At 41.7% G+C, this 20884-nt stretch overlaps 1 protein-coding gene and 1 long non-coding RNA gene across 5 annotated transcripts in view; one reads left to right on the forward strand and one right to left on the reverse strand.

Moving 5' to 3' along the window:
* The window catches only part of LOC126100421 (UDP-glucosyltransferase 2-like), a 206339-nt gene that overhangs the window by 183871 nt on the left and 1584 nt on the right, over window positions 1–20884 (forward strand). The gene's annotated exons all lie outside the window — the stretch shown is intronic.
* LOC126100423 (uncharacterized) lies at window positions 16164–16975 on the reverse strand. The gene is made up of 3 exons (XR_007522173.1): window positions 16755–16975; window positions 16490–16600; window positions 16164–16330 (listed from the first exon to the last, which is right to left on the reverse strand). It is a non-coding gene; the product is annotated as an uncharacterized LOC126100423 (long non-coding RNA).

The following is a 20884-nucleotide window of genomic DNA, read 5'->3' on the forward strand; positions in this document are numbered from 1 at the left end:
ACTCTTAATAGATGGCTTTGAGGATTTGATTACACGCTCCGTGTTGACGGACAGATCATCAGATGAAACGAGCTCTATAGAGCGGCTGACGAAATCGTGATCGATACCGTCTTTCCGCAAATTGCACTACGACTTTCATCCATGACTTTCACCCACCTGTTACGACTGTCATACCAGGTAAAGTAAAATGCCTTATCAGAGGCACTAAAAGGAACCTTATCCCGAGACTACACATGAAGTATAAAGCACTTCTTCGAGTCTTCTTCTATGCCACCAAAGACCCAGATATGTTCGATTTCGTTTCTCAGGAGCCGTCCTTTGCCGTGAGGTGCGACTCGTCAGTTTCTACGGTTTTGTTATGACCATACATGGGGCACTTTAGTTTGTGACACAGACATAGCACACTTCGCGACAGAATCCGTAATAGTCCGACCGTCGTGACAGACACTTCATTTTCAGAAGCAGTGGCTCCTAATGTATAACTTCTCATCAAGCAGGAAATGATAACGACACTCTTTTCAATGCTCAGTTTTGACGTGTCAAAGCGAGTCTTCTTCCTTACTGATGTCCTTTTCTTACATTTTATGCAATACAGCTCGAAGGGGAATTCGACACCACAGATTGTCTTGTAAAGATTAGCGCATGTCTGGCCGTGACATTCGACACAATTTTTTTGTTCGGCATTTAGCAGGAAGCTGTACTTCCAACAAAACCCGAAGCACTTTTCCAGTGTACATATTCGAGGAATTAATTTCCGCCAAGAAAAATTTACTTTCGGTAGATATCAAAACAGATTCAGTCATTAGTATTTACGCCATTGTGTGATATTCCCTTGGCAACGGAGAAAACAAGATCCAGATTCGCCCGTCACGACAGCGAGGCGTTCGTTGTATCGCTCTTATTGCGTCCGTGACTTCGGTAACCAAGGCTTCTTCCAAATTACGGATGCGTGCGTTGGACGTACAATAGTTGAGCCGTGACACATCTGGGTGCCCTTTCGAGACGCGGCATGACCGGGAGGTTGAAAGGTGGGCGCAGGTGAATAGAGACAAAGCAGCATATAGCACCGTTTCTAGGCCTTGCAAGGAAGGTTAGGGTTTAACGTCTCGTCCACACAAAAAGTCATTAGAGACAGAGCACACGTTCCGAATGATTTCAGGACGGAAAAGGAAACTGGCTGTGGCATTTCAAAGGAACCATCGCGACATCTTCCTGGAGCAATTTAGGGATATCACGGAAAACATTTAAATCTGGATGGCTGGACGCGAATTTGAACCGTCGTCCTTCCAAATGAGAGTCCAGTGTACTGATCACTTCGCCATCTCGCTCCCTCGAGACCCCGCAGAAGATCTCGCGAGGAAGGAGACATTCGCCGGTATCACGGTCAAGATAAGCAGCGTCGCTGCCCAATGCGAGAAACGTTACCTCGCTGTGAGTGGCCGCTGCCCGGCGCCTCCGCTGAGTCACGCACGCCCTGTGAGACCGCGCACTCGGCGAGGCTGCTGTGCGCACTTCGCTGCCAGCCACTCCTGTTCCCCCCTTACTGTGGCACCGCTTGACTCAGCGCTGTTGCGTCTTGTTCTCTGCGATAGGTATGGTACTGCAACTCGCTACGAAACATCCACGTCAGAAAGATTTTCACTGGTCACGAAGCTCAACTGAACGTTGTTTGGCAGATATCAAACTCTAGCAACCGCAACTTCATCACTTTGCTGTTCGAAAATCGCTGTTGGGTAATTTCCAAGAACATTTGAAAGCGATATACACTCCTGGAAATGGAAAAAAGAACACATTGACACCGGTGTGTCAGACCCACCATACTTGCTCCGGACACTGCGAGAGGGCTGTACAAGCAATGATCACACGCACGGCACAGCGGACACACCAGGAACCGCGGTGTTGGCCGTCAAATGGCGCTAGCTGCGCAGCATTTGTGCACCGCCGCCGTCAGTGTCAGCCAGTTTGCCGTGGCATACGGAGCTCCATCGCAGTCTTTAACACTGGTAGCATGCCGCGACAGCGTGGACGTGAACCGTATGTGCAGTTGACGGACTTTGAGCGAGGGCGTATAGTGGGCATGCGGGAGGCCGGGTGGACGTACCGCCGAATTGCTCAACACGTGGGGCGTGAGGTCTCCACAGTACATCGATGTTGTCGCCAGTGGTCGGCGGAAGGTGCACGTGCCCGTCGACCTGGGACCGGACCGCAGCGACGCACGGATGCACGCCAAGACCGTAGGATCCTACGCAGTGCCGTAGGGGACCGCACCGCCACTTCCCAGCAAATTAGGGACACTGTTGCTCCTGGGGTATCGGCGAGGACCATTCGCAACCGTCTCCATGAAGCTGGGCTACGGTCCCGCACACCGTTAGGCCGTCTTCCGCTCACGCCCCAACATCGTGCAGCCCGCCTCCAGTGGTGTCGCGACAGGCGTGAATGGAGGGACGAATGGAGACGTGTCGTCTTCAGCGATGAGAGTCGCTTCTGCCTTGGTGCCAATGATGGTCGTATGCGTGTTTGGCGCCGTGCAGGTGAGCGCCACAATCAGGACTGCATACGACCGAGGCACACAGGGCCAACACCCGGCATCATGGTGTGGGGAGCGATCTCCTACACTGGCCGTACACCACTGGTGATCGTCGAGGGGACACTGAATAGTGCACGGTACATCCAAACCGTCATCGAACCCATCGTTCTACCATTCCTAGACCGGCAAGGGAACTTACTGTTCCAACAGGACAATGCACGTCCGCATGTATCCCGTGCCACCCAACGTGCTCTAGAAGGTGTAAGTCAACTACCCTGGCCAGCAAGATCTCCGGATCTGTGCCCCATTGAGCATGTTTGGGACTGGATGAAGCGTCGTCTCACGCGGTCTGCACGTCCAGCACGAACGCTGGTCCAACTGAGGCGCCAGGTGGAAATGGCATGGCAAGCCATTCCACAGGACTACATCCAGCATCTCTACGATAGTCTCCATGGGAGAATAGCAGCCTGCATTGCTGCGAAAGGTGGATATACACTGTACTAGTTCCGACATTGTGCATGCTCTGTTGCCTGTGTCTATGTGCCTGTGGTTCTGTCAGTGTGATCATGTGATGTATCTGACCCCAGGAATGTGTCAATAAAGTTTCCCCTTCCTGGGACAATGAATTCACGGTGTTTTTATTTCAATTTCCAGGAGTGTATATCGAACGCGCGACTGTCGCGGAACAAGACATCGATTTTGTTTACAGCGATCGGAACTATTAGAACAAAAGACGAAGATGTGGATTTCGGTTATAGCGTTGGCAACGACAAAAACAATGCACGAAAATTGTCCAATGAGGACGTTACATGTTATTCCAATACCTTGCTAGTCATCCATATCTTCGTACTGGGAAATTCCGAGGGTGCACTCTAGCAATATCTCTTAAGAAAACTGGCAAAGTCTCACAGGGAAGTTTTATACCATGTAACCGCAAATTGTGGAAGTAATGTATAGAAAAATACAGATCATCTCGGTCTCCCCAGCGTCCTTCTCTTCAGACGGATGATTTCAGGGATTACCATAATCACTCTGTTCTGTGTGTGCACACACGGATCATCGGAAGACAGAATGGAATATCATCGGAAGACAGAATGGAATACAAACTCTTGGTGAAATCCCTCTTCATTCATTCATAGCGTTGTGCGATTTCCATCCATTTGTAATGAGTTTGGTGCCAGGCAAATGAAGTTCTTAACAAAAGGCACTAAAGTTAATTTAGTTCTGGAATACACTTTCACAATGAAACATTTTCTTGAAGCTCCTTCTATGCCTCTGAGTACCCAAATCTGTTCAGTTTCGTTCTTGAGAAGTCGTCCGTTCCCACATTTTCGAGTTGTTATGTGCAACTCATCTGCTTCTACAAACTTTTTGACATCATCTACTGGACCACTACCATCACTAGTCACAATTACGTAAGACACTTCTCGACAGAAACCGTAATAGTCACAAACAGTAGTAATCGATAGTCGAGCTTCCGACGCTGTCTTTTCCGGAATGTAATCTTTAATCCAGCAGGAAACCAACATGATGCTCTGCTTATTATCAGCTTTAAAGTTATCAAACAATGTGTTTTCCCCTATACTCGATCTTTTCCGGCTTTTGCTACAATACAGTTGTAATGGGAACTCAAGATAGCTACTTTCTCAGCCAAGTATGACGCAGTTCTCCCCATAACAGTCCAGGCAATTTCTAATGTTGTGATTCGGCAGCAAATAGGACTTACGACAGAAGTACTCAATCTAGGGATCAAATCACGCCACGTTTGGTATTATGAGGACTCAGGGGCCCCGACTTATGAAAAATATTGGGGGAGCCTATACTGGGGGTTTTGCCTTGGGAAATTTTCTAAATTTTAGATGAAAAATAGTGAGTTTTAAAGTTTTTTTATGCATTTTAGAGTCATATGATCAACATTAGAACTCCGAAAACTGGACTCTCGATAACTCGACACTCTGGGAAGCTCGACAAACCTGATACCTTTTTTGCCTTTGAAAAGAGAAACGAAGCATAAACGCACACAGTATTTTAGTAAAAAGCTAATTTAATTTACAGTAATAATCATGCTTGTAGACTATTACAGAGCAGTGAGTATATAGCTCTGAAAAGACTGAAATTATATTTAAATAAATCCTAAACTATCATTAAAAGAATAAAACATAAAATATTGCTGTCGCACAATAATAGCACTTTCATTAATAAGTGAAATAGGTAATTTAAGCTTACTTTGAATAAGGCTCAGGGATCATTAAATAAAAACAATATCTCAAAGTTAATGCTTTAGTACAGTTGATAAAGTTAATACAGTATGCCTAATACTTTCAGTCAAGAAGTATGTAAATAGCGGGTTTTAATTGGATGTTACACCCTAAAAATATTTAAGTATTTTCGAATAAGTAATACAGGAATATAATTCAAAAATGGTTCATATGGCTCTGAGCACTATGGGACTTAAACTGCTGAGGTCATCAGTCCCGTAGAACTTAGAACTACTTAAACCTAATTAACCTAAGGACATCACACACATCCATGCCCGAGGCAGGATGCGAACCTGCGACCGTAGCGGTAGCGCATTCTAGACTGTAGCGCCTAGAACCGCTTGGTCACTCCGACCTGCAGTAATATAGTAATACAGTACTAAACTAGTACTAATATTTCGAAACTGAAAATTTAACATTATGTATGTATTTAAGTCTCTAGTTTATAAAGATTTTTTTAATATTGCCTTAAATGCCATCATTAGGGCCAGAGTGTATTTAGAAAGGTGCAAATGTCGACTGTCTGGCTGGATAATTGAATATGAAGTCGTTGATGACCGGTCGGATATCCAATTCATACAGAACATCTCGGTGGGCATCAAGAAGAGCCAAGTTGTTCAATCGCTTCTGTCCCATTGTTGATCGGAGATATGACTTCAGACGTCTAAGGGCGCTAAATGGCCGTTCTGCTGTTGCTGTGGTGATTGGAACTACATATTACTGTAAATTAAATTAGCATTTCACAACTTCACATAACATTTCTCCAACTGCAAGCTATCGTGTAATGTACTTTTTTACATCACGCGTGTTTTTTTAAGACCAGTTGTTTTCTATTAGCGAATCGGCTAACATATTCAAGTGTGAGCGCAGTCTCTCAATGTCTAGGTCATTTTTCCAAAACTCAGTTGATTTTTCCAAATTTTTTTCACCTCTGTTTACTAAAAGCAAGCCTCTTGTTCAACTGCAATGACCTGTGAGAGTCCAGTTGAAGGAAACCGCTCAGTAATGCAAGATTACGCCATTTCACAAACTACAATGTAAATAGCTTTTTAGTATTCCTTTGAGGTTTTGAAAGTGTGCGGTGAGCTGGCTTCATTGTTTTCATACTTCTTTCGTATACTTCGATACCAAGGAAGTGAAGGATCATCAACTTGTGGAGGTTTTTCTTTTAAACACAATTCCCAAAAGTGTTAAAAACTATCTCGCCTTCCATTCAAGATACAAATCAAGCCCTCATATATTTTTTCCAGATCAGCAACACTTAGATGAGCGCAATGAATTTTTTTCATTGACATCCTCTATTGCGTGGCAATAAAGACGTAAAAAGAAATAAGTCTTGAATTGTAACATTGACTCAAGGTAGCCTGCACATTTGCAACCTGCCTCTGTTTTGTCCTCTGCAGAAAATGTTTCAAAAAACTCTAGAAGTTCTTCAAAGTTTTTCGATATTCTCAAGCTACTAGAAGCTCGCGTAGTCCATCGAGTCGGGCAAAGGGGTGTAGAGTGACTTGGTCGTTGGCGCTCTCACAGCGTATGCTTCTGAAAAGCCCTATCCTTTTGTTGGATTCCCTTACGGTGGCTTGGCTAAAGCCATAATATCCCTCAGCGACGTAAGATGGCGGAGACTGTCTACAAGTGCCAAGTCTAAACTGTGAGCAGTGCAGTGCACATAAGAGCTTTTGGTTGTATATCCATAACTAACCTTTTTAGTCCTTTGAACTTACCTCTATATTCAAGGCACCATCAGGGCACTGTCCTCTTAAGTTACTCATTGACAAATCAAGACGAGCAAAAACGTCTTTTAAAATACTGAACAGAGTTTGTGATTCAGTGTTGGGGGTATTGTATAAGCCAATAAAGTCTTTGTTGATGATTAAGGAATCATCGACAGTACGAATACAAAATGACACTTGTTCATGAACCAAAGAACCACTTGTTTCGTCAACCATAATAGAAAAATGTTCAGTCTTTTTGATTGAAGCTAATACCTTTCTCAACACAGACATTCCTAGAAGGTCAATGATCTCATTTTGAATATCGTGGGACGTCCACGTACACCCCGAACGCCCTAACCAATCTTTAAACTCATGTATGTCATTCTTTCGGAGTTCCAACAATTGAAAAAAATTTGAGCTTACATCTTGGTGCCCTCTAATTGTCGGCATAGAAATTGCACAGTAGTAAAAATTGCCTCAAGAGCTAAACGGCCTTTCTACATATCTCTATCTAACTGTTCATCCAATTGGGAGGCCACACTTTCGTTAGTGACAGAATTTAGTTTCAGAACACCTCCTTTATGGGCAAACGTATTTTCATGAAGACGGAATTTTTCCAAAGCCTTTTTCCAGTTACAAAACCCAACGGAAGTAAATGCATCTTCTTTTTTTGAAGAAAATTGTAAAAGATTTTTAGCGACTGTGACTTTGCAGGTTTCGCAAAAAGTTTTTTCCGTAGATGCTTCATATTCTACCCATGTGTATTTGATCAGCCAAGACTTCTGAAATGATCTTCCCGTACCGGATTGTCCTGGTTTCGGCTGTGAACGGTTCTCGCCTTAAGATGACGAAGCAACTGACGACACAATAATTGTCGGAGGTTGACTTGCCGTATTCTCAACTTCCAAGCGGGCCTTTTTGGTAACAAATTTATCCATTGCAAACTTAATTCACAATACACAAAGAGACTAAAGTAAACGAACGTAAAATAGTCATATAAAATAGTCCACTAGACACTAAAGTCGGAACACTAAACATGTTTGCAGCATGCACTGAGCGAAACTATCCACACTGAATGACTGCGACAGCAGGGTGGGCTTTATGCAACCGCGGCGTCGTAGCGTCTGGAAGCGTCAATGCGACGCCGGGCGGAGGGTCCCAGCCGCCTCTGCTGCAGTCCTTTTGATGTCGCCGCGGCCGCAGCTCTGGCCCGCCGGCGCCAGACTTTACCCTAAGGTTCCCGCACCGGGACAAATTCCAAGTGTGCCCGCAGTACCGTAATACTATCACGATTCACACCACCCGTTTTCAGTTTACCTGCTCACTACTGTAATAATTATTTGTTTCAACTCATTACTGGATGTATTTCAAAAGGTAACTGACGTCAAACAAGGAAAATAAAAAATTCCAACATAATTTTGTGATTTTACGAAGCATAATATAACTAACAATTTTCTTAAATTATTGGGAAGGCTCTGACCCCTCAAACGAATTTTTGAGGGGGCTCGGGCCCCCTCGGGCCCCATGGAGTCGTCGCCCATGTGAGGAGTACACTCCAAAATTGCTCCCAACTGGGAGACATGCGAGAGTAAGTCTTCCCTGCCCCCCTCCTAGCCCTCCCTTACTAATCGGTGGCTGCTTGGTCTGCAAAAAATGATTCCTCCTCAAAAGGTAATAATCTTCCAAGTGTCACACGCCCTATAATTTTGAAGTTAATAGAAATCTTTTTAAACACAGAATGATATTTTGTTTTAATTAAATACGATTACTCTATCTTAATAGTAGGAGAAATTTCTTCACGATATGCAACGTAAGGATACGAATCACACCCACTGTTCCTAAGGGCTGGAAGCTCTCAGGCGAAAACAACTGCCATGCGCGAAAGCAATATCTCTGAGTTAGCGTCAGAGTCTCAGAACCAGAGAGTAGCTTTTTTATACACTTTGTTATACATGGTGCTTTCCACAGAATGCATCCTTCTTTGAGCCAAACAGATGGAATTCGGGAGGTGCGAGATTCGACCTATACGATGGATGAGAAAGAACAGTCCACTGAAGTTTTGTGAGCTCCTCTCGGCTGTGCAGACTCGTGTGATGTCTCCTGTTGAAGCTATTTCTTCAGTTTCCTGAGTGTAGCAGAATACACTTCAGAGTTGATAGTTGCAGCATGAGGGAGGGCATCAAACTGAATAATCCCTTCAGAGTCTCAGTCTTTGATTGTGATCCGTCGATCACCTCGAAGGAGAGTGTGCGCACGTTCCAACACTGCAGCAGTCAAAGCCGTGTGTTACCGGCCGGCACGCGGAAGATCGGGCAGGTTTGCGCCACCTTGTTGCGATGAAGACAGACGCCTCGCCCAACGATTCACCGTGCTTTTGTTCACTTCTAGGTCTCTGTACACATTCTGTACGCACTTATGAATTTGCGATGCTTTGGTTTCCTGCCAAAAGCAACTCAATGACGGCTTGCTTGGAATGCCACTTTGAAGGCTATGTATGGTGCACCCAACTATCGGAAGTCCACGAAACTATTGAGGCTGAAGCGGGAATATTCCACGACGCCCCTCAAAAAATTCCACATTTTTTCAACCGAAACTGGCAGAGAAAAAAAGTGTTGCAGTACTTACTGAACACCGCTCGTATTTAATTTAATATTTTGCTTCCCACTTTTCGTGTTATTTTACTGTAATTATTAAGGTAGATGGTGGACATTAGAATGCTGAGTCGACTGCATCCTTACCGATCATGGCGTCGCCGTTGTAACTGTACTGGACTCTCATTCCGTAGCAGGGGGATTTCCAGCCAGCCAGCTTCGCGTTTTCCTCGGTTTCCATAAAATACTTGAGGTGAATACTGGGACGTTTCCTTCGAGGAGGCAGCGGCCTGTGCTCCATTTCTAATAAACAACTCACAGACCGGTTATTAAAACCCTAATCACCCGTCTTATTACTCTGCCCTTCCCATTATGCCACTGTGTTAATTAATAACGTAACAGGTCGAGAAACCAACTGCAATGAAAACTGAATATGATAGACTGGCAAAACCTCGTAACCACTGAAAGGGGTTTCTGTGGACATCCGTTAGTGGTTGGCTGGTTGGGTTTGTGGGGAAGGGACCAAACAGCTTGGTCATCGGTCCCATCGGATTAGGGAAGGATACCGGTATTTGCCTGAAGCGATTTAGAGAAATCGTGGAAAACCTAAATCAGGATGGCCGGATGTGGGTTTTAACCGTTGTCCTCCCGAATGCGAATCCAGTGTGCTATTCACTGCACCAACTCGCTCAGTAATTCTGTAGAAATAATTATTTCTTACACAAGTTCCACGGAGTAACTACATTTCCAAAACAATTCAACCATGCATTTGATACATTACGTAATGAATGGCTATGCCAGCTATTCAGTGGAGTTCAAAGTGAGATTCAGTAATTCGATCTGAAACGTTCCCTTTGAACAATTATACATGACTGTGCTTAAACTGACACACAATCTTTTTAGCGCAACGCAATCTGACTTTCAAAAATCCCTACAAAAGAATGGCCCTGACTAACATTAACCTATACGTTTCACAAATCACTTACCTCGCCAAAAATCTTCGTTACTCGAACTACTGCAATACAGCGAGCGCCACTACTGCCAGCTAAATAAAAGATTCAAACTACGGAAGGCACTAACTACTGATAGGCATAGTTAGCAAATGAAAGACTTTAATAGAGAACAAACAATGTATTTACCTCAATAGTGTTCAAAAGTCATAATGTATATAGCAGTTCATGATATCCAGTATTATAAATTTCAAAACTCCGCCATTTCTCTCCCCACATCCACCACTGCTGGCGGCTCACCTCCAACTGCGCAACGCTACGCGCTGTTCACATCCAGCTGCCGCTGCCCAACACTACAATGGCAGACAACAATGCAAACTAGCCACAGACTGCACACAGCACAGCCAGTGATTTTCACACAGAGCGCTACGTAACGTTGCCAATAAGAAAACATAAACAGCCTACTTACAGATCCTGCATTTCGTTATTTTTTTAACTCCTGTATGAGACTGGACCTGCGGGCTTTCAAAAACATTAAAATGAAATGGTGTGATGGTGGCCCTCAACTACTTTCCCTCTGACTCAGTGTTGAAATATTAAAAGTTTTGGCTGATTTCGTTGTCTAGGGGCTGGGAAACGTGGTTGCCGCATTACGAGCCAAATACTGCTGAGTGTACAGTATACAACATGAATATACACATGAATCGAATGGTCGAAGATTTGTATCACTCGGCGATTGCTAATGTAACGTAGAAAGTTTTAAATGAAAGACTGCAATTAAATAAAATCTGCAGGTACTATCTTAAAGACTTTAAATGATGAGTACGATAGTAGAAGTTCTTTTTGAGAATGTAGTATATTTCTGCAAAACACTTATTGGTGTCGATGGCCCAGCAAATAAATAAAATATAAAACTTCCTGGCAGATTAAAACTATATGCCGGACCAAGACTCGAACTCCCGAGTTCGAGTCATGGTCCGGAACATAGTTTTAATCCGCCGGGAAGTTTCATATCAGCGCAAACTCCGCTGCAGATTGAAAATCTCATTCTGGAATTAAAATATAAGTAGAATAACAGGGAAACAATAGATTACTACTGCACATAATTAGTTATGAACAACAACATAGCTCGCCGGATATTCACTTCTAAACTCACACTACGTCTTCACTGTAGAAGCCACGGAAATCTCACAAGTGCACAAGACGGCACTCCGAAGTATTTCTATCTGCCGCGACCACGTGCAAACAAGTTATACAACTACACCCATTGGAAATAATAATAACAGAATTTTAACACTTTCAGGAAACTCTTTTGCCAAACTGTTTTCACCAAAAAAGTTCAGCAAAGTCAAAGCACCTTTCATAAAATCATTTCGGATTCATTCCATGCCCTAAGTCTAAACACTGTAATTTAAACAAATTGACTGCTACATTGAATTCTTTTTCTGCGAAAACAATTTTATCTTTGGAAAACAATGACGGTTCAAAGAATTGTGCAACTGACAAGTGATCCTTAAAATTGAATCAATCACTGATCTGAGTCACGATGCGGTCACAGACATATCGTGCACGCGCCATTCTTGATTCAGTGAAACGGCCCTAACACGCTGGGCAGAAGCTCCAAACTGAGATACATATTCAACGGTTTTCACTGCATCGATATTCCTTTGCTGGAGTCGGTTGAAGACAATGTCACAACGAGGCAGGACTTTATTTTAAAAAATGTAGCCAGAAGACGAAATCTTCGTCTTGGAGGAAACCTTTGGTCTCATAGCTTTGTTTATTGTCTTCTAATTATTACTGTCATCACCAATGACATTTTCCACTCACGAAACTTTCCTTCTGGTGTTTGTGTATAGCTGTTACGCTCAGTGATTTGAAATTCCACCGGATTGACTGAGGACAAGTACGTTCATTTTCTCTAGCTTGCCGAGAACAGCCTTAGTTACACCTTCTGCAGTGCGACTTCTTGGTCGTACAAAGGAAATAAATCTATCGTTAATTTGCCCCAGCAACTCATAGCGTATTATTTCGACCAGTTTGACAAATTTTCACAGTCAGTGGTTTCATTCACTTCGATAGCAATGAAACATGTCTTCGACAGTTCATTCCTGATCAGATTTAGGCATACCTAGTAAATTAAATCCAACAGTTCATTTTGAATTGTTTTGGAGAGGCCTAAGGAAACCCGATTTTCTGATTTTTCGATATGCTGCTTCAAGACGCCGTAGAGTTCTGCCATCAGATCATTCAGATCAACTAGCCCTCGAAAAATTCCTGGGTTCTTGGAATTTTCTGTTTCGTCATGGCGCCTTAAGGCCAGGTCGAATTTGCCGCAAAATTTAATGCAGTCTATCAGTTTACTCAGGATATACCGGTTTTAGAGACATTTTCGTTGTATGTGTTTAAGTTAAGGCGGTAAGCACTGTCTAGTTGTCACATAATGTCCACTTTCCTTAGCACTGAAAATTCAATAAAACCATTTACATGTTTTTCACTAGAATTGTGTTTTTTCACCTTTGCGTGAAAATTTTTTAAGTTTGTGGTACCACCCTCGGTCCAGGCACTATCACTACTGTTTGTCAAGAGACACGTGAAACAGAAAAATGCGTATTTCACTTCACAACCACTCAGCTGCACTTTACATTGTTCTGTTAAAATATCGTGTGTACTCTTGCCAGGATTTACACTGCTTTTGTTCTTGATTGATTTTCGGATCTGGTGTGGGCGCCCCAAGTTATTTCACTTTTATCCCATCGGCATGCTCCAAATTTTTACCTAATAAATTACAAAACTAATTCATACTGCGCTGTTTCTGAACTCGTGATACGCTGCAGTTACTCGTAAGATAGTATAGCTCACTTCACTCACGCTCAATACCTCCAAAGAAAAGAAACACAATCACAAAAATAACGCACGTTCACTGCGAACACAGTTAGCAAGCAAGGAAACTAAAGTAACGGATCATATTTCGCGCGCTTTGTTCTACTAACTGTTCGTCAAACTGTCGCTATAATCTGTCCATCGCAAGAATAAACGTGATGAAAACATTGCACTATGTATTCTTCCGCATTTGTTGGAACCCCATTCGATTTCCGTTTCACGTTGGACTACACCCAAGCTATCTCGAGTACTGTCGCGTACGATAATAACGGTACGTTTTGTGCTGTGCGTTACGCACACATCCACTTAGCGATAATACGGGACAACGGCTTTACCGGCACATTTAACTTGGACAGCACTGGCCGGTCATCTGGTACAGCTAGTCTGCAGTGACGTGACCAGCTGCGGTTCACTTGTCAAAAGCGACGAGCAGAGGAGCAATACAGCTTCGAATGTCATTTAATTTTTAAGTTGAATGAAATAATACGCTGCAAATCTCCCATAATACGCTCCTTAGACGACTAGACGAAAACCGCAACACGTTATCGTTTTTAGGTAACGCAGAGGGTAATTTTTCTGCGAAATCTGTGTGTAACGTAATCGAGTATTGAAGGATTTCACCGTATAGTTAACTATTGAAGCCACTGAAGGTGTTACTTACAATCACTTGTCTGATAATCTCTTAGCTCCTTCCTTATCGGAATCCGATAAATATATTTCTATTCTGGAAGTGTCACCTGCTACGTTGATAACGAGCCTATCAACAACAGAATCCACGAAGCCAACCAGGCGCTACATTTTTTCTTTTATGACGAGCCGTTATACATACCGCCAGCGTTCGGCAGTGACGTGTGAAAAAGCTGCTTGCGTCAAGTTCCAGTACGACTGGCAGCTTAGTCTTTGTTACTTCTCGGGCCAAATACCACAGCTTGGCTCCAGATAAGTTCTGTTGGGTTCATATTGTAATGGTACAGTAAAAAAATGTAACAATGCAGCATTTGTATGATTTGCACGATGCTGGGAAAATGATTGTTCTTTATGTGTCTACGATACTTATCTACCTCTGTGGTATAAAACGATAGACATAGTCCAAATAAAGAGGATTTGGTTTTTCATTTTTGCCTTAAAAATTAAATTGTTATGTTTTCTTCAACAACTTCTATGAAGTCTTGCATAAAACAACGATAATTAAGAATTTGTATTTGAAATGGAAACAGGAATTTCGCGTCCATTATGTAATTAGAAACAAGAAGACGTCCATTATTCATAAAAAATGATGATGAGTTTTATAATTACGAGATGTGGGTGTTTCACATTGAAGGAGAAAAAAAAAGCAACGATGATGCCAGGAAGATTTTCATCAATGCATGTTTAACCTCAACTGGTTCACATTCCATTACGCTAGCGACTGCGCTACACATTCAAGGAGGGTTTGTGTAACAACTGCATTATATACGTCACTGGAAAAACTTCAAAGCCTATTATCTCCGTAAATTTATGAAATAGATTAAGGGCAGCCTATTTCTCGGCACTTTTTAACCGCGTTCCACGCACGTGTTTGACTACGGAACAGAAAGCAGGCTCAGCCATTTTCATGCTGCACATTAACAGCGCGTAGTGATGGGCAGGAAATCGCGTATCTGTTAGAAATCACAGTGACTGAGAAGTCACAGATATCACAGTAGCAACTTTATAGAATCTAACTGCGATTTCAGTCACAGTTAGCAGTCGCAAGTAGTATTTCATATTCAAAGACGTGAGCCATCTATTGGTCGAATTTAGCACTGCTTTCTGCGATTTCATTGACAAGTCGCAACTAAGAGTCGCAAGTAGCAACTAAAAAGCGCGGTTAACAGTGGCATCTGTTGGCCAAAGTTCGTACTACGTCCATCTCTGCGGTACACTATGGAGTCCAACTGCGATTTCCGTGACAAGTCGCAACTAAGAGTCGCAAGAAGCAACTAGAAAGCGCGGTTAACAGTGCCATCTGTGGGTCAAAGTTCGTACTACGCCCATCTCTGCGATACGGTATCGAGTCCAACTGCGATTTCCGTGACAAGTTGCAACTAAGAGTCGCAAGTAGCAACTAAAAAGCGCAGTTAGCACTGCCATCTGTTGAGCAAAGTTCATACTACGCTATTCGCTACCGAGTCAAACTGCGATTTCTGTGACAAATCGCAACTAAGAGTCGCAAGTAGCAACTAAAAGCGCAGTTAACATACTTTTCCTAGTGTCATCTGTTGACCGACGTACGTACTTCGTTATGAGAGCCTTGTGCCTCACGAGATCGATGTGCTGTGTGTGCATATGAAGGGCTTATTTCAATAGTGGTACAAGTCCATTTTTGTTCATTTTGAGACACAGAGTCGTAAAGTTAAATGAGCACTGACAAATCTGCATTTGAGATATCAGAAATATTCAAGCATATGGCTTCTTGCTAGAGATGAACCTTTATTTATGTTTGTTTGGATCACTAATTTCAGAAGCATTACAGACAGAAAAGTGGAGGTAATGGACTTGTACCACTATTGAAATAAGCCCTTCATATTATATGACGACATGCACATTCAGCATCAGTTATGGTTGGTCAAATACTGCTGCGACTCTGAATGTATTATATTAATAAGAAACAACATTGCCTTTTTCTCCTGAAAATATCAAGTAACGTAACAAATGTGTTTGATTCTGCTTCCAATATGACAGTTTTGGTTAATACTCCACATGCCTACAGGACTTTGCAATGTTAACACAGCAGAACTCAGACATCTGTATAAGTGTAGAGAAATGAAAACAGTCATATGAATGCCTCACTTTTGTTCCGACACAGTTCAAGACTCTGGAGAAAAGTTTTACACCTGGTGTTCTACATGGCAACTTCACACACAAGAACTTTTTGCCGACACTACTACCACCTACATAAGTAAGCTTTTCCTGTGTTACTTTCAAGTAATGCACTTAAGCTATTCCTGATTTAACTGGAAGATCTGTACTTCCCACTTTCATATCAACAGCCTCAAAATGCATATTGTAAAGTTCGGGATAAGTTACAGGTCAGTGTCACACCAAGATTGTGGAGAAAGGGGGGTGGGGGGCGGCATGTCACTCTCCAACAAGTGTTTACCAATAAGTAAGTGGCGGAAAATTATGGGTATAGGACAGCTTAAACATGTGGAAAATGAGATTTTTATTATTCACTCACTGTATTTGAAATTTATTATTCCTTTAAAATCGCACAACAACTTCAATAAAACACAGTTTAATCATTCACACACTTATTTCACAATTATTTCACTTTTAAACTGCAAATCCTCTAAGAGCTGTCTTGAATCTTCGCGAGTCTCTCTCAAAAACAGCCTTGATGTGGATAGATACGTACAGCAACCAGTAATCAGAGTCAGAACTGTGTCTGCAAAAACACAAGGATTATTAAACAATTTTTGCTGTCATTAATTACTAGCAATATAATTGACAGAGGAGATTGCTAATATTTGCTATAATGAATATCACATTTGCAAGAACGATCTCACTGAAGTAATTAAGTCCATCGAAACGCTTGGAAACTAACCTCTCGTCTGACGAAAACGGTCTAAAGACGCAGTGGCAATTTCTTCAGATCTGTTGACAATGATATTTTGAGTTATCACTTTACTGAATGACTGAAATGTAGTTCAGGGACCTGTGAACATAACAATATGTTAGAATTCATTTTCTAAATACGAACTATTACGGTACTGTACGGCTACTTACATATTAATTACACTATTAATATTTTCACAGTTGTTTCTTTAATACAAAATTAAAGCCAACGGAAGAAAAAACGTAAAATATACTTGCCAATGACAGGTTTGTTGAGATGCAATTTTCTGTGTTGACAGATGTAACTTTTTCATACGGTGGTAAGTCACAGAAATCGCAGGAATCACAGAAATCGCAGAAGTAGCAGAAGTCACAGAAATCGCAGAAGTAGCAGAAATCGCAGAAGTAGCAGAAATCGCAGAAGTAGCAGAAGTCACAGAAATCGCAGAAGTAGCAGAAATTGCAGAAGTAGCAGAAATCGCAGAAATAGCAGTGGCGGAGGGATACACGACCTATGTTCGTAACTGCGACTCTTAACTGCGACAAATCACAGTTAAGAATAACAGATACTGAAAAGTAGCATTCACAGAAATCACTGATATCGGAAAATCGCAGTTTAGCCCATCACTAACAGCGTGACAATCGAACAACGCTGCAGAAGCTGTGACTGTACACGATTTTTGAAATAAAAACTACGTAGCTAAAGCGAGATTAAGAAAAACGTTGATTACTGTTAATACAGTTGAATATCTTAAAGTTTCATTTAACGTAACTTAGTAATAAGATATCTCATACATAGGTAGGACCTATTTCCAAGAGCATAACACCACCACAGTACGTGTGCTACGGCTTCTGACCAATCATTGTCTTATGATGAACGGATACTTACGTTACCGCATCCTAATGCACTCTGGTGAGAGATTTCCAAACTTGTATTAACAGTGGCTAGAATAGCCAATGGAAGAAGAAAAACAAGTATCTAAAACGATTTCAAAATAATAATAGTGACCGTCGATTAACGCATCAAAGCATAATATACAAGACAGGAATTCGATAGCAAAGTTTTAGCAACTCTGTTCATTCTCATTTGGTATGAGCCTCTTGACTGTTGTGACTAAGTGCTCAAATGGTTCAAATGGCTCTGAGCACTATGGGACTTAGCATCTGAGGTCATCAGTCCCCTAGAACTTAGCACTACTTAAACCTAACTAACCTAAGGACATCACACGCATCCATGCTCGACGCAGGATTCGAACCTGCGACCATAGCGGTCGCGCGGTTCCAAACTGAAGCGCCTAGAACCACTCGGCCACAACGGCCGGCGACCAAGTGCTGTCGAAACTGAAATACTAAGTGATTTTAGGTCTTTATGTAGATTGTTCTTATTGCTGGTATTGATACTATGTATTGAGTTATTGGTTGGAAATACGAGATATATTGCTTGCAACAAATTTCATTAAGGAATAATATACTGAGAAGCAGTGGTTACAATTCAAAGTTCCTTGAACGGGTTTCTACATGATGTCCTTGAATTTACACCATAAGTGAGTCTTATTACACGCTAAAAACTTTTGCTCGGTATGACGAGTTACCCCACAATATGATCTCGTATGGCATACTAGAAAGAAAGGGAGCAAAGTATGCAAGTTTTTTTTTAGTATCTTTCGCCTGAGATCATTCTCATCGCTAGTAAAGGCTTGTTTGGGAGCTTCAGCAATTCTGTGTTATGACCTTAAAAAAATGGTTCAAATGGCTCTGAGCACTATGGGACTTAACTTCTATGGTCATCAGTCCCCTAGAACTTAGAACTATTTAAAGCTAACTAACCTAAGGACATCACACACATCCATACCCGAGGCAGGATTCGAACCTGCGACTGTAGCAGTCCCGCGGTTCCGGACTGCGCACCTAGAACCACTAGACCACCGCGGCCGGCTGACCTTCAAAGCTGAATTTATTATCGAGTTGTAATTCCAGAAGTTTAACATTGTCAACCTCTTCAATCTGCATGTCTTCAGTTAAACCAATGCTGGAAGGAAATCTCTTAGATTCTGAATTGCATATAGTGGGTCTTTACAAAATTTAACTACACCGTTAGACCATTTATTAATGTCAGTCACAATTTCATTAGCAGCCATTTCTAAATTTGTACTGGAGTTGCTACTTACTGCATATTTTTGGTCTGTTGGGAACTGAAGTAGCCATTTCTGCTGCTCTCCACAATACCAAACACTGCTGTTGCAAAGTAACCTTGCTGATGTCACGGATATGTATTTACATTTCCTTCCGCCTCGAAGATATTGTTTCACCTCAGCGGCTGTCCTGTGTTAGTTCGGTTAACTGCTCAGTAAATAATCTAAGTTCAAGTCGAAATTAGCTCAAGTGTCTTTACTTTTGAGATGTTTGAAATATCAGAAAAAGAAAATGAAAATAATTTTGTAACAGAGGCGTCTTTGTCACTCATTGATATCCAGTATTTCTCATGAAAATACAACATCAGAACAGATGTGTTCTGTAAGGGAGAAACCAGTGTCACTCGAAGCTTCCTGGGAAATGTCAAAATGTCGTGTCTTCCATGAAAACTCGGTAGCAGTCGACAAATAAAGAACTCCAGAGACGTCGTATTGGATTGCGTCGTCCTTACTTATGTATTTCACTGTTTTTGTATTTTAACTTACCAACAGTGACACTATGTCGTTTCACGGCAATTGTGCATTGAGCATTTATCACAAACGTCACTTTTGATACAATTTGTCAGAAGTAAATTTCTGTTAAAGTTGTGTGACTTCACTGCAGTGTAGTGGATAAAGGCATGTAGGCCCTAGTTATCAACTCAAAAGGAGCAAGTTTGAGTCCTGCTATTTTCAAATATTTTTGGACACCAACGCATTTGTAAAACATTCTGGTACTTTCTTATTAATTTAATTGTAGTAAGTTGTTTAACATTTGATGTTATACACATCTGTCTGTCTGTGGTGAGTGTGTTCGATTTTTTGACCATGCCAGGGAACAGGGATGAACAAATTCCAAGATTAGTCATCTGAACCCCATCCACGTTAACTGGGAAAATCGCAAAGGTAACACGAAAATGAGTGTTAAAAAATGATGTGCTCATATAAGTAGGTTCACATATTCACAAACATATGGATGTGATACTAGAGTATGTGACAAGTTCCTTTTTTTTATGAGACTGAATTGTACACTTTGCAACAAATTATCTTGTTTCTTTTTATGTCGAGGCAATTACACATGTATTTAAATTCTACATGCACTATTTTTGGAGCCCACATGCTAATACTGCATTTCATTTCTAAGGCGTGGAGGCCACGTAATATTCTGTAAACATACGGTAACTAGAAGACATTTATAGTATACATTTTGTTCCATGAGTGAATCAACAGACACAGTCTAATTAATTGGAATACGGCGACAGAAGGCTTTATTATTTATCTACGTATTAACTACATATTTGTCCTTCTGAACTGACATCAAAGTGAAAGGTGTGTAACTACTTTGACAGGAAAAGAAATGAGGCAGTTTCTTGCAAAGTATACACATGAGTCTGGTTGGAAAACAAAGATGTGACCTATTCACTGGTCTATAACCTACAAGTCATTTCCATTTCCGGGTTAAGAGTGTGAAATGTTAGTTGTTGTGACACCCTGACGCAAAGGGAGTCCTCCACGTAACCTTTACTGTAATACTGAAAACAGCAACCACTCACATCAGTTCCATTCACAGCACAGAGCAGACGCAACATTACTTTTGCGTCACGGTGGGACTAAGTAGAATTAGTGTCCCTAGCTGCTGGTATCGTATCAACACGATCATGGTGCTGTATTGTTAAAGGGGATGCCTCACCGCTTCACTACTGAGCACAGAATAAGCTACGAATGCCCCCGACACCCCCATGCAACACGCTCATCCCCATTCACACACTTTACTTCCGTAAAAGTCGATGCCACCACGAAACTTCATTGTGACGTCACTTTCCATTAACATTTGAGTGGTACAGGCTTCTCCCATTCTGAATAGAATATTTAACCTTTGAACATATTTACATGTAATTGGTGTCGTCATTTGTTTTATAACTTACAGGGATCGTACAGCAAAATAGAGCAGAGTCGGTTTTCTAATATTATTGTTTTTAGTTAATTCTTCTACCTGATTCTGTATGAGGTTTTAAATTTTTCAGTTAAACTTAACCAAAATTTTAAACCTCAGTAACAGATGTTACTTTCCCCAATGAAAGCTGTATTCAGTATTTTGAGGTTCAGGGCCCTACTTACTCGTCAGTTGAGAGTAAAAGGCAGCCAACAATTAACAAAATTTGCATTTTTAAAATTTTTTTCGTAGTGGTCGTTAAGACAGAAGTACACATTAT

The sequence above is a fragment of the Schistocerca cancellata genome, chromosome 9 (genome assembly GCF_023864275.1).
Source record: "Schistocerca cancellata isolate TAMUIC-IGC-003103 chromosome 9, iqSchCanc2.1, whole genome shotgun sequence".
In the NCBI taxonomy this organism is placed as follows: Eukaryota; Metazoa; Arthropoda; class Insecta; order Orthoptera; family Acrididae; genus Schistocerca; species Schistocerca cancellata.